The 8,933-nt window shown below is 41.9% G+C and overlaps 1 protein-coding gene across 1 annotated transcript in view; it reads left to right on the forward strand.

The window, feature by feature from the left end:
* The window catches only part of ptprt (protein tyrosine phosphatase receptor type T), a 379,334-nt gene that overhangs the window by 322,861 nt on the left and 47,540 nt on the right, over positions 1–8,933 (forward strand). The gene's annotated exons all lie outside the window — the stretch shown is intronic.

Raw genomic sequence — 8,933 nt, forward strand, 5'->3', positions numbered from 1 at the left:
CCTTATTTTTATAAGGCATTATTAAGAGCTGTGGTGCTCACTTCTTAAATTTCTCTCAAGTCTGTTGCAAGAAAAATGTGTAAAAGAGAAAGAAAGAGAGAGAGCGAGGAACTGCCGTCGGTTTGCCGAGGGATTTTATTTCACTCCTGCCGGATGATCAAAGCCTGCAGGATCTATTTTATTCAGAGAGACTTTTGTCAGAGCGTCGGACGGCAGTAATGATATTCAGAGCTGATGGGTGTGTGCACGGCCCCGCGCCGCATTAGCATGTGAATATGAACATTTGCTGTCAGTGATGCCTGGTTGTTCCGTCCTGAAGCCTCAGACCTTCATTAGGCAAGGAAAGTTTATTTGTACAGCACAATTCAACACAAGGTAATTCAAAGTGCTTTACATCAACATTAAAAACGGCAAGACACAATTCAGGCCTGGACATTTAGCGGATGACACCACGTCTTTATCACAATCCGTTCAAAAGTTATGTCAGAGAATAGGGACTATCAAATACTGACCAATCAGAAGAAGGGGCGAGGCTAATTTGCACCAATTATGTTCAAGGACTCAAAACCGAGTCAGATGACACCACCCACAACTCTTTATGTCAAACCATTCAAAAGTTATGGCAGAAAATAGGAACTATTAAATATGGACCAATCAGATGAAGGGGGGGTGCGCTTTTTGGCGTCTAGCGTCGCCACGGTAACGTTTTGACTGAGAAAAGTTATGCGCATCGTCGCAGGATGGAGACGCACATTTTGATGTATAACACACTTGGGTGCACGTTACGGTTCGGGCCGTATTAACTGCCGAAGGAATGGCATAAATTGCGCCAAAATTACGCGATTAATTCAAAATGTTCAAAATGGCCGACTTCCTGTTCGGTTTCGGCCATGTCGCCAAGAGACTTTTCTTTAAGTTGTGTTCTGATACAGGTGTGTACCGATTTTCGTTCATGAACGTCAAACCGTATTGTGGGGCTTGAGGCACAAAGTTTTCTAGGGGGCGCTGTTGAGCCATTAGGCCACGCCCATTAATGCAAACCATTAAATATCACATTTTTCGCCAGGCCTGGTTTGCGTGCAAAATTTGGTGACTTTTGGGGCACGTTTAGGGGAAAAAAGACCTTTATTTTGTCGGAAAAATAAGGAAAAGGAAAATTCCTACAGATACAATAGGGCCTTCGCACTGTAAGTGCTCGGGCCCTAATGATAAGACAAGAGGTAAAATAATAAAAAACACAAGTGGTTAAAAAGTAAGGGCAGTAGAGTACAGAAGGTACACGTCTCATTCTTAAAATGGCAAGAATTACGTTTCTATACGGTGAAAAAGTACAAAGACCGGGTCAAATACAGTGCAGTGAATCATCATCAATTTGACAATTCTACGTCACAATGCCTGCATTCAGGGCTTATCCATCACTAGTGTAACTTTGCGCGGTTTTCAAAAATCTTAATAGCTGGGAGGGAATATGTCAACAATCATGAAAAGTTTTTGATATTTGGCATGTTGTTAGTTATGGACATATGGTTTTCAAAAACCACCGCAAACAAATTGGGACGTCCCCCTGGTGGCCGGTTTGCAGAAAATTCAAAATGTCACCCGCCGAAAAGACCAAAGGTCATATCTCAGCTTCTCTTAGTCCTAGATTGTTGTATATTGTCACTTTCTCTACTTTTTTGGAGCTAGGAATTCAATTCTGAGATAAATTTCCTATTTCAAGGTCATGTTAAAGGTCAAATTTAATTTTCAAGGTCATTTTTTGCCCAAAAAACTATCTCTATGAATTAAGTTGCATAAAAGTATTGTATAGGGCTCTAGAACCCTATTTTCACCCCCAAGGAATGCAATTTTCTGTTTATTGGACAGCTCACTATCGCTGTAGTGTCAATCTCATTGGTTGAGAACAGTGACTTTCATTCAGGCTTAAGATGAACATAAACTAAGTCACAGTGAAAAAATAGGATTCTATTAAAATAACACAAAAAACATCAGTTGTGCATATTTAAACTCACTAAAACCTACAATGCTGCCTCTATCGCCTCCTTATTGATTCATTTTTAATTTTCTGCAAACCGGCCACTAGGGGGCCGTCCCAATTTGTTTGCGGTGGTTTTTGAAAGCCTTATGTCCATAACTAACACCATGCCAAATATCAAAAACTTGTCACCAAGTGCAGGATTTTCATGAATTCCCTCCCAGCTATGAGCATTTCACTGAAGACGAGCGCTTCACGGCCGGGCTGGAGTGCTGGCCTCTGATCCGCTAAGACTGTTCCCGGTGTGTGCTTTGAGTAAACGCTTCACGCACGCGCATGTGTGTGTGTTTTAATGATGAGTGTTTAGACCTGAAGGCTGTAAAATGAAACAGTTCTGGGATGAAATAGCCTGTCAAGGAGCTGATGGCCGACAGGAATTATGATACATTTGCTATTAGTACAAATCCTTTAATTACACGGCGCTCGTAATGGAAACTGTCCATCTTACTCGCAGTGATTGTACAGAGTCTCATTTTCTTGAGAAAATGTTTTAAAAGGCCCTGGGGGGCTGGACTTGTGCAGCGTCTTCATTAGAGACGCGGCGAGACGGCCGATAAAACTTCAGGTTCTTCTTCTTCTTCTTCTGCCTTTTCTGAGGTTGAACTCTGGTTCACCTCCTGAAACAAAGGAGCTCGGAGCTCGGAGCAGGAATATGTACGGACTTCTCTTGAACGGGGTTTTATAACGGCTCCAGAGTTCCCGTGACGGGCTCAGGGTCGTCGGTTGAGTTCCCAGGTGAGACAGGGATGAATCACGAGCGACCGAGCGGAAGATTTGCATGAACCACTTTAGCTTTAGATTTGATGGATTCAGAATGTTTCATCTCAGATTCAGACGACGTTGGTTTCTCTTGAGGTCAGAGTTCAACCAGAACTGAGTCTGGATTTAAAACCACTGAACTGGTTACAGGAATGAAGATAAATTAAAGCTGCAAGCAGCAATGAACGGGCCCTCACACTCACGGCCACCGCCCCCCATAAGCATATCAGAAACGACACCACCCACGACTTCCTATGTCAAACCATTCAAAAGTTATGGCAGAAAATAGGAACTATGAAATATCGACCAATCAGAACAAGAGGCGGGGCTAATTTGCACCAATTATGGTCAAGGACTCAATACCGAGTTCGATGACACCACCCACGACTCTTTATGTCAAACCATTCAAAAGTTATGGCAGAGAAAAGTATTCTAGGGGGCGCTGTTGAGCCGTTAGGCCACGCCCATTAATACAAACCATGAAAAATCAAATTTATCACCAGGCCTGGCTTGCATGCAAAATTTGGTGACGTTTGGGGAACTATCAAATATGGACCAATCAGATGAAGGTGGGGGGGGGCGCGCTTTTTGGCGCCTAGTGTCGCCACGGTAACGCTTTTGAAAGAGAAAAGTAATGCGCGTAGTCACAGGATAGAGACACACATTTTGATGTATAACACACCTGGGTGCACGTTACGGTTCGGGCCGTATTAATTGCCAAAGGAATGGCATAAATTGCGCCAAAATAACAAGATTAATTCAAAATGTTCAAAATGGCCGACTTCCTGTTGGGTTTCGGCCATGGCGCCAAGAGACTTTTCTTTAAGTTGCAACATGATACAGGTGTGTACTGATTTTCACCTGTTTCAAGTAGATTTTCACTTGAAATAAGTAGAAAAATCTGCCAGTGGAACAAGATTTTTTTGCTTGTAATAAGAAGATAAATCTTGTTCCACTGGCAGATTTTCCTACTTATTTCAAGTGAAAATGTACTTGAAACAGGTGAAAATTGTCAAATAAGTTATTTTTCTGGTGTTATTTTTCTGGTGATGACTCTAAATGTTGAAATAGCAGTAAAACCACATTCATTGATGAAATGACATAAGGGATGGAAAGGGGGGATGGCAGTTTTACAGGGGGGATGATTTGGACCGTTTTTATTTCAGGGGGGGATGCCATCTCCCCTCATCCCCCCTCAACTCCAGTACTGCTTACAGGACCTAAGATAAATAATAAGAAATAAAATGCAGTTTCCTGATGCCTTTTAAACAACATTAATGAGCACATTTTGGGAGATTTTGCAGAGGGTTGCAAAGCAAAAGCAGATTTGGGCTATAAAATGCAAATCTTTATTGGAATAATCACCACGCGGCCTTTAAAAGTCTTTTATAGGTGTGATATAAAACATTATATCACAGTGCTGTAATATAACGTACATTATAGGCCTTTAATACTTTAATACCGGAGGAAGCAGCTGGACCATGTGACCTAAAGAAAACTCCCAATCTGCCATTTTTAATAAAGTGGCAGAAATGTGTCACAGTCGGCCGAGCTTTCCCTTCACAGCTGTTTCTATACTCGCTACCTTCCTTCCATCTTTATTTCCTTATTTTCATTCTTCCTTCCTTCCTTCCTTCCTTCCTTCCTTCTTCCCTTCCTCCTTCCTTGACCCGAACACTAGCACCCCGGGGTTCAGAAATGAGTCCTCTCTTCTTCTTTTCCGCACTCCAAGGAAACGTCAGTAAGGAGAGTTTCTCATGAATTAAAAAATACTCTCGGCTCCCGTGAGCCTTAAATCACCGAGCAGGTGAGCAGATACAGGTATCGCTCGGAGGATTAAACAAATGCTAAAAATGCACATTTGTTAACTAATCCCCCCCGATCTGATTGTTTTGACTCTTTTCCCAGCGAGAGCAAACATTCAGCTTCACCACAAAGATGCGTGCACGTCTGTAATTAAGAGTGTGCACGGAAATTTAGAGGACAGGAAATCGAAATGAAATGATTTAAAGACATCGACGGCTCGGAGAGTCCTCCTGCTCGATAACGGAAATGCTGGATTTTTGTTTTTGTGAAATCTGCTGGTGGATGAGAAGCAGAGACGGAGGAGAATCGATGAGCAGATCAATGATAATTATAGCTGAGCGGGTCGGCTGGACCGGGTCTGGATCTCAGGTCCAGCAGCACCGGAGTACAGCTCCTTCACCGCTCGGCTCCAGGAAGGAGCTGTGATCCTCACGACGGCCGACGGCAGGGACGACGACAACATACCGCACCGTAAAACCATAAAACTACAAATAAAGGCTGGGTCAAACAGGGTTTTTCTGGTGGCCGAAAAAATATTTTAGCCTTTATTTGGTGTTTTATGGTAATAACATATCTTCTTTCTTCTTCTTCTACTTCTTTATTCTTTATTTCATTCATTAAAAGAAAAACAAAACAGTTCAACATAATTACAACAAATCTCTTTCCTTGAATAAAAGGGAACAGAAAGAAGACTGAGCTTATTTCATTTGTCCCTTTTTCCTAATAAATCAAATTTCTATTAATGTAATAATAAAAAAAGATTACAAATTACGCAATTAAAAAAAATTTACTTTCCAATAAATGTAATAAAAAAAAAACACAGATAGTCGTATTCTTTTTTGATTCAAAGAAAAATATGACAATGGTGCTAAAAAGAGAGAGAGAAAAAAGAAAACCCACCTAACTTAACAATTATCATGATATTTCTTCATCAAACTGGCTTTTATTATTGCATATTATAGCACTGAGCTGGCTTTTGAAGATGAGTGAAGGATTTAATTATTGCCTTCTGATTAAATGAACCCGTTCAAGTTCAGACCAAACTCGGGAAAAACAACCTTTTATCTGCGTCGCCAATAATAAAAACAACTGAGATACTGTATCACATGCAGTTCTTTATCAAAATTAGCCACCAAGTATGTTTGGAAGCTCATCCGTTCAAGTATATAATCAGATGTTTTTAGAGTCGTCGTAAACGTAGAGCCAGGGTCGTCAACATCAATCCTCCTGGCTGAAAAGGCCGATGGCTTTTAACCATCCCCCGGTGATGTGTGACATCATCATGTTTTTATTGTTCTATCTGGTCTGGATGTTTTTATGAGCTGCACATGAAAGTGTCAACCTCAATAGTATTTGCGTACTGTACATGCTTGTGGTATGAAAGCTTTGACAGAAGATCAAACCGTTGATTGTTCGTTAGCAGTAATGATAAGCAGCCTTGTAATTGGCTGTTGATGAATTAACCTGAATTAACCTGAACTAATATGAAGCTCTGGTGTCAAAATGGTCGTGAAACAGCCAGAACGTTGGCAGTTTACCTCTCCAGTTCCCATCCTTATAATCATTTATAATAATTCAGTAGCACAACACATTGCTAAAGTCTTTTCTGCCGGTGGAGATGAAAACGCAGCCACTTTGACATGAATTATGTGGAATTAAGTCGAAATGTCGAGATTAATGTTGAAGTACAATCTCGAGAAAAAAGTCAAAATGTTGAGAAAAAAGTCAAAATGTCAAGAAAAAAGTCGAAATGTCGAGATTAAAAAGGAAAGGAAAAAGGAAAAAAAGAGAAAAAAAGGGAAAAAAAGAAGAAGAAAAGAGAAAAAAAGGAAAAAATAAGAAAAAAAGGAAAAAAAGGTCGGATACTTGGTCGTGAAACAGCCAGAACGTTGGCAGTTTACCTCTCCAGTTCCCATCCTTATAATCATTTATAATAATTCAGTGGCACAACACATTGCTAAAGTCTTTTCTGCCGGTGGAGATGAAAACGCAGCCACTTTGACATGAATTATGTGGAATTAAGTCGAAATGTGGAGATTAATGTTGAATTGCAATCTCGAGAAAAAAGTTGAAATGCCAAGAAAAAAGTCGAAATCTCGAGGAAAATACTCAAAATGTCAAGAAAAAAGTCGAAATGTCGAGATTAAAAGGAAAGGAAAAAGGAAGAAAAAAAGAGAGAAAAAAGGAAAAAAGAAAAAAAAGAAAAAAAGAAGAAAATAAGAGATAAAGGTCAAAAAAAAGAGAAAAAAAGGAAAAAAGAAGAAAGAAAGGAAAAAAGGTCGGATACTTGGTCGTGAAACAGCCAGAACGTTGGCAGTTTACCTCTCCAGTTCCCATCCTTATAATCATTTATAATAATTCAGTGGCACAACACATTGCTAAAGTCTTTTCTGTCGCTGGAGATGAAAACGCAGCCACTTTGACATGAATTATGTACAGAATGAAAAGCGTGAGACGGACAAGGCTGTGGGTTTTGTGACTCGTTCTTGGCCTGTGCTGTTGACATAAGCCGAGGCCACGACCTTGGTTTGTTAGCCGCGGCGGCTAATTCAGTGGTTTCTATACGGCAGACGTCCCTGCACTTCTTCCTCCTGAATGTGTTGAATTGCTGAGTTCAGCTGCAGGTGCAACGTTTGAAAGGTGGGACTGAGGCAGCAGACATTTCTGTTGAGCCCGTTGGAAACGCTGCATGAAAGTCCCAGTAGTTGATTGATTGGGTCGATTGATTGTTGATTGACGGTTGTTTGTCTGTATCTGTGGCCCATGGATGGATGGATGGATGGATGATGGATGGATGGATGGATGGATGGATGGATGGATGGATGGATGGATGGATGGATGGATGGATGGATGGATGGGGGACCCTCCTGCCGAAGGCCAGACTGGGGGGTCGGGGACGTCAGCAGCACAGCAGGCAGGTGGAAGCAGCAACCGGATGACCGGGGGTGGGGACCGCAGGCCAGCACGCAGCTCCCGAAGCTCCGGCCCAATCAGCAAGCCCCAGGTTGGGGTGCAGGGTCTGGGAAAGGTTGAGAAGGGGCAGGGCCAGGGAGAGGAGTCTTGACCCTGCCCCTCTCACTCCCACGCTGCAGGATCCGGTGTTGTGCATTCAGAGATGCTCTTCGCCACCGGCAGAGGATGCTGCAACATGTACAAAAGATAAAAAGAGAAAAAAGGGGGGGCCAGCACAAGAAACTACAGGAGCAATGTACAAAAATGATAGCTATGAGATACTTATAATAAATAAAAATGGAAATGGAGAAGAGAGGAAAGGAAGAGGAGAAGAAGAAGGGTGAGAGGCACCGCCCAGCGGATCATGTCGGTGCCCCCTGCAGCATAAGCCTATAGCAGCATATCTACCACCAAGCTATATTTGAGACTAACTATTATAGTCTTGTTCTATAGCTGCAACTATGACTACTGACTCTAACACACTAGAGTTTACACTACCTAGAGATTTACCAACACCAGCTAGAGGTTTACTAAACACTAACTATAGGCTTTACTAAACACAAAGGTTTTAAGTTTAGTTTTAAAGGTGGAGGTGGTGTCAGCCTCCTTAACCCAGATTGGAAGTTGGTTCCATAGTAATGGTGCCTGATAGCAGAACGCCCGCCCTCCAAATCTACATTTAGATACTCTAGGAAATACGAGTAAACCTGCACTCTGAGAACGGAGAGCTCTGCCAGGAACATAAGGCACTATCAGGTCTTGCAAATAATGCGGAGCTAAGCCGTTTTGGGCTTTATACGCAAGTAATAACATTTTTAATTGGATTCTGAATGATGATTGGATGGATGATGGATGGATGGATGGATGGATGGATGGATGAATGGACGGATGGATGGACGGACGGATGGATGGATTCATGGATGGATGGATGGATGGATGGATGGATTGATGGATGGATGGATGGATGAATGGACGGATGGATGGACAGATGGATGGATTCATGGATGGATGGATGGATGGATGGATGGATGGATGATGGATGGATGGTCCCAGTGGTCGACTTCCGATTATCTTGTTTTCCACGTTGCGTTGACTTTAATTAAATTATTGGACATCTTTCTAAAGTGAGTGTAAATATGACACATTAATATGATTAATTAATTCAGTCTGTCGCTTCTGGATAAACAACGATTTTACAGTAAAACTGATTTACGGTCTTTCTGGTACAGTTGGTTGCCAGATACTCGGCTTTTCTTGCTTGTTTTGTGAAATCTGTCTTAGTTTATTGGCAGTGCGCGTAAGCTGGCATCTCTCAGTGCCGCCTTAAACGTGAAAAGAGCCTGCTGCCGTTTCTCCCCTTCACTTTTCTCCTCCTTTACTT

Source organism: Cololabis saira, chromosome 8 (genome assembly GCF_033807715.1).
Source record: "Cololabis saira isolate AMF1-May2022 chromosome 8, fColSai1.1, whole genome shotgun sequence".
In the NCBI taxonomy this organism is placed as follows: domain Eukaryota; kingdom Metazoa; phylum Chordata; class Actinopteri; order Beloniformes; family Belonidae; genus Cololabis; species Cololabis saira.